Genomic DNA, 14430 nt, shown 5'->3' with positions numbered 1-14430 from the left:
TTCAATTGAACTATTCGAATTCTGTTAATCCTAGTTTTCTTCATTTTTATTCAAATTCTATTTAACAAGTACAATTTTTTTTTGATTTCTACACATATTTTTTTCATAAATTCTAAGTCATTGACAGGATTTGATCCGAAGATCCCTGTCGTGTGCATCGAACACGCTACCAAAGAGCTATGCTCGCCACCATAATCAACTTAGTCAATAAGAATTAATATTCAGTCATTTAGGCAAAATGTTCAACTCTACTATTTTCAACTTCATCTATATTGTATCCTAAAAATGACTTTATTAAAGTGCAGACATTCAAATAGTTTTTGGTCACAACTGTATTTATTGGAGAAAGTCTACATAAGTCCATAGTCCCTCGATTCTCCGCAATCGCACAGTCAGCATCGTGTGCAACTCAATGAGTAACGGCTTCGGATTCTTATACACATATATAGAAATATTATTAGTTATACATATTTCTGGTACGTGGACGCGATTATTGATCGGTCTGCGTTAAGCTGAGAGGAGAAACTAAATGCAACGGCAAATATTCAACGCTTCCGCCCGCCACGATCTTAGGGGGTTTCTGGAACTGCGCTTTGAGGAAACTTATTAACTATAATGTGTGCACATTCGCAGACTGGGGAATAAATTATAGTGTTATGTGGAATAGTTAGCGAAATGGATACTACTTAGTTTTCTAACCCATTGTAATATTTTTTTAAATATTAGGCATGATAAGGAATTCTACACCGAGGACTTCCAGTGAAGCAGCAGAATAAATTGAAAATAAAATAAAAAAGAATTCATTTCATATTATCATTATTTAACTTTCTGGCTCGAAAATGGCTCGGTAGATTTTCACCTAAAACTAATAGGTACCATTCCCAACTAATATCTTTCGAACAGTTTTTGATTTTTGAAAATCGGTTCGGTAGGATGAGCTTAAATGTGGACGAAAAATTTAACACTTTTTTTTCAAATTGCAAAGAAACGGCTTGGCAGATCGTCGCACAAAACTTACAAACGATAGTCCTCATCGAAATACATCAAATGGCTTTTAAATTTCTGAAATCGGTTCAGGCGTTTTTGAGAAAACGTCGATGAAAGGTCTAATTTTGACAAATGCCAAAAAACGATACCAATTTTTGCAAACTTTGACGAATTTTCAAAGTTAAACCAATTGTCGTAGGGCCGTAATATTTTAGTATGATCTAGAAGACTATAGTGTTTACCATCAAAAAAATAATAATAAAAATCGTCGAAATTTTTTTTAACACTTTATTACAAGAAAACGGCCCGGCCGATCTTTACCAAAAACTAATCAGCACGATTCCCAATCAATATCTTTCGAACGGTTTTTGAATTTTCATAATTGGTTCAGAATTGCGGGCTAAAACGTGGACGAAAATTTTTCACTTTTCTGCTATTTACAAAGAAACGGCTCGGCCGTTCGTCGCAACAAAACAAACGATAGTCCTCGTCGAGATACATCGAACGGCTTTTAAATTTTTGAAATCGGCCCAGCCGTTTTCGAGAAAACGTCGATTTACGTCAAAAAATCTGTTCACATGCACACACACACATACTTTTTCTAAATTTGGTCTCATTCGATTCAGAATGGCTTGAAACGTCGAGAATACATAAAATTAGCAAATCGGATTTTTCGATGAAAACATAAACTTCTCTTTCGGGAAGTTAATAAAAGTTCATTTCAAATTATCATTATTTAACTTTCTGGAGGAGAAGTTTAAGTTTTTGCCAAAAAAATCCGATTTGCTAATTTTATATTATTTAACGTCATTCTGAGGTCATTCTGAATGACCTCGAATGAGACCAAATTCAGCAATTTCAAAAATTTAAAAGATCATTTTGGACCATGATCGGCCTAGACGTTTTTTTAATAATCAAAAAAGTGTAAAAAAATTTGTCTATGTTTTAGCTCACAAATCGTAGAATTTTACTTAATGCAAACAAAAGTGGATAAAACCTAACGAGTGTCTCAACACGATTCTGCCTATGACCAGAAGACACTTATAATTATTCTTATTATTACCAACTTTTATAATGTTTCCCAAAACCGCCTTAATTAACTTCCCGTAGGGCAAGTTATAGTAATCGCAAAAAAATCGAAAATGAAATTTTTTATATATCTTTACGTTTCAAAGGTTTCTGAACATTTTGGCATACCTTAGAAAAAATGGATGTATGTGTGTGTGTGTGTGTGTGTGTGTGTATGTATGTATGTATGTGCGTGTGTGTATGTATGTGCGGATACAAATTTTCGTCGACGATTTCGGGAACACGGATCAACCGATTTGAATAATTCAAAAAACATTCGATTCGTATTGATAAGGAGACGTGCTGATTAGTTTTTGGCGAAGGCAGGTCTAGCCGTTCCGAAGATACGGGGCAAAAAGTGCCGAAAACGGTAACTCAGTTTTTAAGAGAACGGAGCGTCCGATTTGAATAATTCAAAAAACATTTCACTTGTATTGACAAGATGAAGAATCGATAAAATTTTCATGAAGGTAGGTCTAGCGGTTTCGGAGATATGGAGAAAAAAGTAAAAAAATGAGCCATTTGGCGGTCAAAAATGATCATTAGACATACGCACATCAAATTATCAGACATTTTATAGAGATTTTAACAATAAGTATACATTTTGTTAACATTTCTATGGGTTCCGTACCAATGCTTATGCGCTAGACAGCGACGCGGCGCTTACGCGCTTTATATTTTGTCCCTATGCAGTTAAGCAGTACGATTGCTTTGAAAAAAAGTTCAGATCTTCTACAATATGTCAAAATAAAGAAAAAAAATTTTTTTTCAAAAAAAAAAAATTAAAAAAAAATGTTTTTTTAAAAAAAAAATTTTTTTTTCAAAAAAAGTTATTTTTTGTCCAATTTATAGTTTCTCAAAAATCTTATTCTTTCAAAGTAATTTTTTTTCAAAAATGTTAATTGTTTTTAAAAAAATTATAATGGTTTTTAAAAAAATTATAATTTTTGGTACGGGAAGTTCCAGCAATTTGCCTTAAGGCACGATGCCTTAATTGCCTTAAGACAGAATTCCACTTACAGCTAGTTCTTATTCATTTAAGAAAGTATCCGCGATAGCCACGGGGCAAGTGAGTGTTCGGGCGCGATAAGAGAAAGAACGAAACCCCCATCGCCCCCAGCAAACACACACGAGCATCCTCGGCGTACGTGGGGCCGTTATCAACTAATGTGCAGGACTTGATTTAACTCTCCTCCTGAGAGCGACGCGGAAACTGGGAAAGATAAGCGCTGTTTAACTAACAAAATTATATTGTGTACTGACTACGGATAGAACGGGGAATTAAATAGAATTTTTGAAAATAATGACAGTTATATAAACACATGTTATCTTTAAGTAGTTTAATGTATTTTCTTTATAAAATAGATTATAACAGAGAATGATTTATTTACTAACTTGAGTTTCTTTGAGTTTTTTATTATTTTTTTAGTCTAATTTAAAGTTTTCTGAGTGGATATTATTATTATTATTATTTTTTATTTTTTTTAACATTATTTAACAGCATTTAGAACATATTGTTGCTCTATGGCTGTTTGGTATTATTTTATTTTTGAAACTTACATCCTCCATTTTTTTCCCATGGTCACGGTATATTTTTTCGACTTTTTTGTAAAAAATTCAAGGTACTGAAAATTACACAGTATATTCACTGGGTACTAATATTACAAATGTTTTCAGCAAAAATTTTGGGAACGGTAAAAAGCAGCTTTAAAATTTTTGCGTTGATGGATAAATATTTCGAATAAGTATATTTCATCCATACACAGCAAAGCCCTATCTCAAATCAATGATTTTATGATGATGCATTATTATATATTTTGCGTTTACTGTTTTTTTATATAATCGTACAAAATAAAAAAATATTTACGGCAAAAACTTTGTTAAAAAATCCGTGCACAAGACAATTATTAAACCAATATGGTCTTACGGCTTACAACTATGGGGTGCGGCCAGTAAATCGAACATAACTATTCTACAAAAGTTCCAAAATAAAATTTTGAAAGAACTCGTGAACGCTCCAAAATATGTTCCCAATTGGTTGATAAATCAAGATCTTAGAATTCCAACTATATAAGAAGAAATTAGTCATTACTGCTCCAGATACAAAGCTCGTCTAAGTCGTCATTCACACCATTTAGCGTATAACCTGCTCGAGCCTTTGCCGCCAGATATCTTTGAATATTTGAAAATAAAAGATTGAAAATTTCGTAAATGTGCCGGAGGGTTTACAATTACATTGCATAATGTATGTATAAAAACAAAGGAATGCATAATGTTTGTATAATTGTCATATTTTATATTTCATATTTCTCGTTATACATAACTTTAATCCCAGAGCATTGTCTGGGTGTTTTTCCTTTAAAACTTTTACACCATTTGGTGACTGAACAGTGAGCATTTCTACCTCATTCCATGCCAGTCAGTGAGTGACTGAACTATTCCAATATCAATGGAAATGGTCATTCCATTAGAAAATCCTCGAATCTCTGGTTGCAAACGCTTGAATTTAATCACGAGCCCCGTTCAGGCGTCGAGGGATGGACAATTGGGTGAATACACCCTTGTTCGACTTTCTTTTTTCTTCAGTTCCCGGTTACTTGTTTTTTTCGATTTTCAATCTCACAAATGTTCCAGTGCAATGTGAGAATGCCACTTGAGATCAAATATCTCCAGGTTTTACTTTTGATCTGATACCTAGGTCCATTTGGTAAATTTGATTAAAAACTTGAAATGATTTTGATGAGCACCTTTTGAGAAGTTCATGTTATTTTATTCTAGAAATTATCTAGAAATGGGATATTCATATACGAGTATTTATGATAAATACATTTCTCCTTTTTTTAAAAAAAGTTGGTAGTTAGATAGAGATCTTAAATTACTAATTTTCTCAGAGTACCTACTTTTTAGAGCGTAGGAAGTTTTATTACATAATTTAATTTATTTTACACAGTACACGCAGCATTTCTGTCATATTGAATCAAGAATTTCATAAAATCACAAGATGAATTGCGTTTTTAGGAAATGATTGAGAAACAAGAAAGCAAAATAAATCAATCAAACATAATGCAACTCAAATGCAATAATCAAAAAAAAAGAAACATGTGATAAAATTGGTTACTGCTACATTGGCTTCAAAATATCTCTGTATAGCATTTAAATTCTTTACGAATGATTCTAAATTCTGTTTGAAACAAGAAAATGTAGAAGTACGTATGTTAAACCGAGTGTTGGTAAAGAAAGCATCACAAGCAAGGATCAAAGTCAAAGCTGATTTCAGAAGAAGACTCATGTCAGGATCAAACTTTAGAAATAAAGATGCAGCGGATTCATATAAATTAATAGAAAATTTGAATTTATGCTATGTGATATAATTATTTGCTAATCAGCGATTTTTGAAGTTATGCTTAATAGAAAGTATAACGAGTTATACTTGAATCTCAATTATCTCTATTTATACAGATACCATCAGTATAAGAACTAATTTTGTACCTTGAAAGTTGATTGGAGATTTTTAGCAAAAACTTTATGAAGTAATAAATACAGGCATTTTAGTACAAAGACATAATAAAAAATATCATGTTTGCGATCAGTCAGTGCTCTGTAATACAAATTTAAGAAAAGGTAAACAATCTTAGTTCGACCTAATAAATGGGGATTTTTCGTGGACTAGTGGGCATCTAACTAGAGGTTTGGAAACGCCTCAGATATCAGAAAATGCCAAGCAGTATTGACATCAACTTTCACTTGGTACTACAGATACCAATATATTTCCAAAAAAACTGATAGCCCAACAAATAAATCATATATATATATATTACCAACCACGTGTTACATTTACAAAAATATTTCTTTCTCCGCTGTAAACATACCTCTACATGGCGTCATGTTTCAGACAGACAATATAGGAAATAAACGTAGCATAGATATCCAATAGAAATTGCGGGCATACCGACGCATCAGCAGTCAGTGTAGAGAGAAGAGCTACGGACTACGGGGCTACGGGGCTACGGGACGCCGACAGTAAGCCGCTCAGTGCGCCCCCTTAGATTGGCCCCATGTAGGTACTGGCATTTATTATTTACGCATATCAAGTACGATAGACGCGTCGATGTCGTAAGCAAATTTGATAGATATTGAGAAGAAATAAATATTAAATCAGGGTTGGAAATCTATGGCATTGATACCAACAAAAATGAATGCCAAACACTTGTTTTATAGTCAATTGCTGTTTTAGAAGAACCGTCCAGTTGATTTTTTGTAAGGAAGTACTGATCTTCAATGGAGGGTCATCTACCATGCCCATTTTTATACTCAACTGCTTGAATTACATACTTAGCCAAACATCTATAGAACAACACCATGTTCAGATTATTGGTCAACAAAAATACTATTGAGATATTTAAATATTCGAACCCACATATAAATACAAACCTGATGATTTTTTAATTGGAAATAAACCTTTCATTAGAGATCATAAAAAATATTTATACATAGTCTATATATAGTTTTTTTTAAAGCCAATTTATTTATTATTCATTCCACTTACAATATAAACTTTATATTATTGTGCAAATGGTCTTCATAATCTTTGTGGCCAAATATTAATCTGCTTGAAAATCTTACTACTTCAGATATAATAAATGTACTTTCGGAAAACACTTTAAAAATGAATAAGTATATTTGTATCTGTATTAATATAATAATAATGCACTTGAATACAACCTAATATATTTTGTTGAATTATAATTTTATAAAAGTCAATCAGAACTTGATATTTCTAAACGATTTCAAGGCACACAACTATTCCATTTATTTACTTAATTTATTTACTTTGAACTCCAGTAGGAAGTTTTGTGTCCTAATTATGTACATAGTTGTTTACTATTTTTGCAAAAACGAACCAATCGATACTATTAATTGCTTCTAAATATTAATTGCATGAATAAGAATGATGTAGTTGCATCGGCTTTTGTGATCGCAGACGTTTCTCATAAACTCATATCGCTCCTGCTCGAGAATCCATAATATTATGCCCTCCTCATTTCGCACACATTCATCTTTGTTTCATATTAGTGAGGATAAGCTGAATTAAATTTCATAATAGTTACTGTGAATCTCGATATAATAGAAAATAGAAGTCAATAGCATAATTATACAGTCAAATTAGTTTTAAAATATAGATTGATCTAGTTAAGGAATCAAATGAACGTATATGGTAGACTTTTAGATACAATATTTTTAGACAGTGTACACACTTTTCAGACTCTCTTTTCAACATTTTTAGGCATTTCACAACATTTTTAGATACACTAGTACAATTTCAGACAATTCACAATATTTTCAGATAATCTACAGCATTTTTAGATAATTCGAGCTTTATTTCTTTCTATTCCCCCTCCCTAGAAGCGTTAAACATTTAACGTTACCTTGTTGGAAAACGCATTAGAAATTTTACTTCCATGTAAAGTCACGTGACAATGCATTAGGTTGGCAATCAAGTAATCCGGATTTTTCAAAAAATCAATGACATATTTTATGGAACTAAATAACTTTATTCTGTAATGAGTAGTCTATTTTTATCAATGAATTTTAGTCAATGTTCAAGCAGCATTATTGTCCAACCAAAACTGTACTTACTTCGTTAGTTTCCAACCTATTATTATTATTATTATCAGAACAGTGTATTGGACTTTAAGTCTCAATTGGTGTTCCAAAAATTGAATAACATACCATACGCCATAAATCGTACACATTTGATTAGCAATTTTTATAATTTGTATTAATATATAAATATTCGATTAATCGACTATCTTTTCCATTTTCATCCCCCACAAGCGCATATGCGTACGCTTTTACTCGAAAGTCCACAGTGTACACATTGTCTCATGTCATATGCAAGTTTCGCAATCTCTCTCTCGCCCGCAGACTCTCTCTATCTTCATCCCTTTCCCTCTGGCAATTGATTAGTTTCGTTTCTCACAGAGAGAATTTTTGGTCGTCATAGCAACACCGCCGATGGGGCTGAGAGGGCTGAGACGACCCCATAGCTCATACCTCAGGTCGACGCCAACTTAGAGCCGCAACGTACGCGTACAGTCCGCAGTTGAAAATCACGCGTGAAAATGCGAAATGTCGCAAGGAAAATGTTTACGATTTGCGGGGTAGGTGTAGAAAAGATTAATATAATAGATATTTTTAGAAAAATACTTAGAGCTCCAAAAAGGATGAACATTTAATACTATTTATGATGTACACGTGAAAAGTGGGATAGGAATTATATTTTTGTATTAGATCTTTGCACAAAATTTATGATAGAATCTTCAATAATTTTCAAAATCTTGTTTTGTTAAATTATAGGTCAGAAATATGTTCAAGTGAATGACCTAAAATATGTTTCCTTCTTTTAAAAATCTATGTTAACTGTTGGGTTACCACCTAATTACCACGTGAGAAGAAAAAAATCGAACACAACATAAGATGAAAGTCCTGATTACTGTTGAAAATGAGAATATATATTTTTTAAACATTTTATTTAGATTAAAATCTGTCTAATTTGTGAAGACATTGACAATTCTTTTGTTACCATTAGCGAAGAGCTATTTTTGGAAGCCAATCTACTAGCTGCAATTCTTAATTGAGATATATTTTTAGAATTTCAGTATTTTACTGTGAAAACCACGGACTTACTTCGTTTGTTTTTAACCTAATATTATCAGAACAGCTCATAGGACTTTAAGTCTCAATTGCTGTTTCAAAAATAGAATAACATGCGCCCAAATTTGTACATAATTAATTTCTTATGGTCAAATCAAACCAACTATATCACAACAAATTATACATACGAACAACTATCCGCAAAGTTCCTATTGTAAAAATGTGATGTTTTTGATATTTTTCTTAAAATTGTCATTTTATCCTTTTTGGACCAAATTCCCAGCTAATTCATCATTCTAGAAATATGATTTTTTGATATTTTTCTAAGATTTGTTGTTTGGTCCCTGGTAAAAAAAATAGACAGGGAGCAACTATTTTATAGTAATAAAGGGTAAATTGGGGTCTAATATTTTGGTGGTGCAAAATAGCAAATGTTAGTTGGTGGTTGAGCTGTATCAGAAGCATCAGCATTCTTTTGTTTATGTGCTCTTTGTAAAATTAGTTGGCCAAATAAGTTTTAAAAATGATTTATAAATTAGAAAAATGTAGCAGGAAGGTGAGATTTTTAATTAAATTCAAAACGTATTTTAAATTTAGAAAATTGATCCAATACTTTAAAATATAAGATATTTTAAAAATATTCAGTCGACGTTCATTGCCAGAAATCGAGTAGAAAAATTATGTAATTCTATAACAATTCTTACGAAATAAGGGTCTGTGGTAAAAGGGAGAAAATTTAGGGTTGATTTCAATCGAAATATGCAAAAACCTGTTCGTGGATATACCCAACAGTTTCTCAAATTTTCACAGCAATTGGATGTATGATTTATGAATGCATAGTATATACAAAGACAGACAGACACATATTAATTTTTTTTATTTATAGATTTCACGACATTTAAAGCTAATCTCTTTTACAATTAATTTGTTTTTTTGTTACTATGCTATAAAATCAAAGTAAATTAGATGTATTACGTAGTCTATAATTGAGATCTGAATTTTTAGGAAAAATTTTTATCAATAAATTTTGATACAAAATTATATATTATTTACTAAATGTGCCCTTTGTATGCATTCCAAAGCATACTTATCATACCCTCAACCCTCCCGATCCCCGATGTTGTACATCAGACAGTGATCAATCATATCATATGCAGTATGAAGCATCAAGTCGAGCGCGTAAAAGAAACTTTTCAGTTCAGTTCAGACTAACATGATCGTTCTAGGCTGTTTTCCCTCATTTTCTTGTCCCTGACACGACTGACTACATTATGATTCCTTCCAAAGATGATAAATGACATCGCGAAGGCCGACAAAAACAAGGTTTTTTAGAGTATTCGCGTCTTTATTTAATTTTTCAGACTTGCAGGAGAATAAAATGCATGATAGATTACGTCTTGACTTGTGAAAATGGCTAAAGATTTTGTGAAGCATGATGGTGAATTCACTATACTTAGTTTTATTCGTATATATAATCGATTGATAACGAAAACGATTTATAGAAGCAAAAGTAGTAATGATATTTTTATAAATACGACATATCGTATAAGATATAAAAGTTATAACCGGATATACTTCTGCCTGTATGTAGATAGAAGAAACAACCCCTAATATTTGCATATTCCAACCAATAGACTCTTTTACAGGCGTGGTTATTTTAAATTTAAAGGGTTGATTCCATTCATTTTTTAAGGGTAGTTTGCCATGCGCATGCTTTTAGCAGTATTTAAATTAGGGGAGACATTGAATTAAAGAAAACACATTTTGATAATGGAGATCTTCAATATTAATATTAAATATAGTTGTTAAAAATAATTTTAAAATAGAAAAAGAATGATAAGAGTTATAAACTATCGATTTTGGTGTATAGAAAATCAACCCCTGATATTTGCATATTCCATCCAATAGACCTTTTCAAAGGCGTGGTTTTTTTAATTTAAAGGGTTGATTCCATTCACTTTTAAGGGTAGATTGCTATGCGCATGTTCTTCTATCAGTATTTAAAATAGGGGTGAAATTGAATTAAAAATTACTTGATTTTAAAATGGAGATCTTGAATATTACTATTATGATAATACATTTAAGTTGCTTATAATAAATTGAATATAAAATTATTTGTCTGTAGGATTTAAGCTTAAGACAAGTTGTATAAACTTCTCGATATGTATACATAATCAACTTAATCAATAAGAATATAATTTCATATATTTAGACAAAAATTTAAAACTGTTATTTCAAAGATAGAATTTTCTGATTGGATTCTTGATGTTCATATCTGATTAGATTCTGATTAGAATCACTTAAACAAGAAACATAATTCTAAATTTTGATGAATTTTTATCTTTACAAAAACAAATCAACACGATTTTCTACCAAGATTTTTCAAACAGCTTCTAAGATCTTAAAATCGGACACTTACACTTTTATGATAATTACAAAAAAAAACGACTTAGCCGAAGATTGCGCAAAACTGACCAACCCTACTCCTTATAGAGTTATATCAAATAATTGTTAGATTTTGAAAATTTGTCCAATGGTTTTTGAAAAAAAAACGCCGACTAAAGGTCAAAAATCGGCTAACGCGCATACATACTTCTCTAAAATTTGGTCTCATTCAATTCAGAAGGACTTGAAACATCGAGAAAACTATTTTTCGAAAAGTAGAATCATCTTTAATTTCTAAATTCAGATATTAAATAATTTGAGCGATCTACCAAAAATGTACACATTTACACTATTTTCGTTTAGATGAAAAATCTTCTCTAACTGTAAGTGTATATAAAACATATGCCTAAAGTAAGTATTGATTTTATCTTTTAATTAAAGAACAATATAGTATTTTTACTACTAGTAAACAATCTAAAAATACCTTCTCTATCCATCTCACATCTTGTTACCTCGTAACAAGATGTGTTTCGTTACCTTACAAGTATCGAAAACAGTGTCTTTTTACCACTGCCTCGGGCTGACCTATAGATATCTTTTCACCCCGTGCTATCTCGTAATATAAATATAATAGGATACGATATAGAACGCCTCTACGCGCCGCATTTGCGAGTGAAACACGTGCCCTGGGCGTCATTTTAAAATTCAAAACACGCGCCGCGTCTGTGCGAGAGGAGCGCGGTGGCGCATCAACATATTTCAACGGGAGCTCTCGACTGAGCACGTGTCTCGGAGAGGGATGGAGGCCCAAAGGGTGGTTTGGACTAAGGGGTGGAAGTAGAGGACTGTGGGATGGTGAGAGAGTTGTAAACGAAGAGCTTGAAGGGCCAATACTCAAAGGGTTTGTGTTGAAGGGTTTGGATGCGCATGGGTTTGTGTGTCAGTCATTCCTCTGTGTCATTGCCATTTTTTAGATGGAGAAAGTTTTAAGATTTAGGTAGAACAAAAGTCGTTGTCACTGTATTCAAAAATCATATATGAAATTTCATCAAAATGAAGATGGGATTGTAAATAATCGTGACTTCTCCAGAACACATAGTTGTTTAAAATTCATAATTTAAATATGATAATCGTAATATAAACAATAATTTCTACATTCACATCTCAAGTTCAATACTCAAAAGGTTTGTGCTGAAAGTTTAGATAAACATGTGGAATTGTATGAAGTTGATGTCACCTTATCCAAAAATTATACTTGTAAATTGATCAAAATGAAAATGTGGATATAACGTGTGAACATAAACATTTATGTTATTCCAAACTAAATAATCGACTGACATCAAAAGTTGTTCGACTCACAAACTATAGACAAAACTAAAAGGAATTATTTTTATGTATAATTGCTTATAATAAAACACATTATTTTTATCTAGAATGTTATTTAAAATAAATTAAAAAAAAATAATAATTAGAAAACTGTGATATATATGAGAATCATATAGAAGGCGATATTGAGAAAAATAGGTGGTGGGCCAAGATAAAAAAGCGAATCAAAGATTTTTATCTAAAATCATTTTTGATGTCAATTAATAATTTAAAAGATTATTAATAATATTAGTAAATAAATTGTTACTACATATATAGCAAAACCATATCCTAGTATATAGAAATCCGATATTGTACAAATCTTAGTCTTAAAATTAGTATGAGTTATTAGTATATTATATCAATGTAGTTGCTGTAATTGGTTTGTAACAAAAATGAAAAAGAAAAAAATTAAACATATGTCTTGCGACCACGAGATTTCACGTTCAAATCCGCGGTTCGGTCAACCTGATATCATTCGATAGTGACATTCATTTCCACTTGCTAATATAGATGAAAATACGCTTCCAAGATAAAATAACTTTGTCGGGTATTACTGCAGCAAAAATAATTAAATCCATAATACTAGTTAGGTATGTAAAATATTTCACAGCTAGAAAGGACAATGATTGATTTATATAAATAATTTGCTGCTATATAAATCAATCATTAAACCAATCTGGACCTACGGAATTGAGCTCAGTGGATGTGCTTACAAATCAAATATAGCTATAATGCAGAGAAGTCAGTCAAAAATTTTACGTACAATTCTTAATTCTCTGTGGTACGTAACAAACCATTCACAGCGACTTTAACATGAAAACGGTGCAATTAACGTTAAAGAATTCAAGAAAAAATACAAACGCAAACTGGACTCACATTCGAACCCATCAATAGTTGACATTACTAAACCTTATGGCATAAGGAGATTGAAAGGACAATGGCCTTTAGACTTAGTCTTAGATTAGGTCTAATATAATATTACCATATTAATTGTTAAACTAAGAAGATCTCATTGGAGCTCTTCTTAGGCATCGCTCTTAAATATTGTCATTTTAGCTCATAGGAATCTTTATGTATTTCTGATTGCTAAATAAAACGAGTTAAAAGAAAGAAAAAAAAGGACAACCATTGGTACAACAAAATATATGATCTTTAGAAAGATATGTAAAGATAATAGTATATGATTCATTAGAAATATATGCTATAAACTTAAACAAATATTTTAAGTTTACACGATAACTTTAACATTTTTAGGTAAAATGTTAACCAACTCTAGTTTTATTTTCGTTGGCGGTATCTAAAGCGGCTAGTACAACGCAAATTATGATATACGATCGCAGCACACTGCGCATAAACAGCGAGACTAATGGCTTTCGGCGTTGCTTACATTTCGATATGGAGGCTGATACTAGAGAAATAGTGTCATATTAGGGGTTAATGCCATATAATAATATAGAAATTGTCTAAAATACTATGGCTTGGAAATATGGAAATTGGTCTTATAAAATGTATTACAAACTAGTTGTAAGTATCTCCTGAAGTTTCTACTACTATTCCTTTATCTCTTTTCAAGAGATAAAGCCTAATTCATTTTCCTTGTTTACTATATTTTCTCCGAATGTACATTCAAATCGAATTGTTGACCCCGATGGTCGAACAGCATTCCGGCTTAAAGGAATACGATACGATTCCGAATCGCCGAGGGGGTGTTAAGCCGCTACAACCCTGTGAAATAATATGCAGGGCGCAGTAATGACGTTCTATTTATCATGTTGCGTTGCGGTACCGAACAATACCTAAGAGAAACCTGACCAAGGAACAGATGATCGCGGAATTATGGCGGTTTTGGAAATCGATTCGTTTTATATCGAATGGAGGAATTAAAGGAAAGATTGTGCATGCTAAATTGGCGTTAAATATTTGTTGAATAGAATATATAGCCGGATGCTGTTAATAAAGTTTTGTACA

Source organism: Ctenocephalides felis, unplaced genomic scaffold (genome assembly GCF_003426905.1).
Source record: "Ctenocephalides felis isolate EL2017-DRISC unplaced genomic scaffold, ASM342690v1 CF-g0.4_SCAFFOLD_01170, whole genome shotgun sequence".
Taxonomy (NCBI): Eukaryota; Metazoa; Arthropoda; class Insecta; order Siphonaptera; family Pulicidae; genus Ctenocephalides; species Ctenocephalides felis.
Note: the sequence above shows the minus strand (reverse complement) of the source record.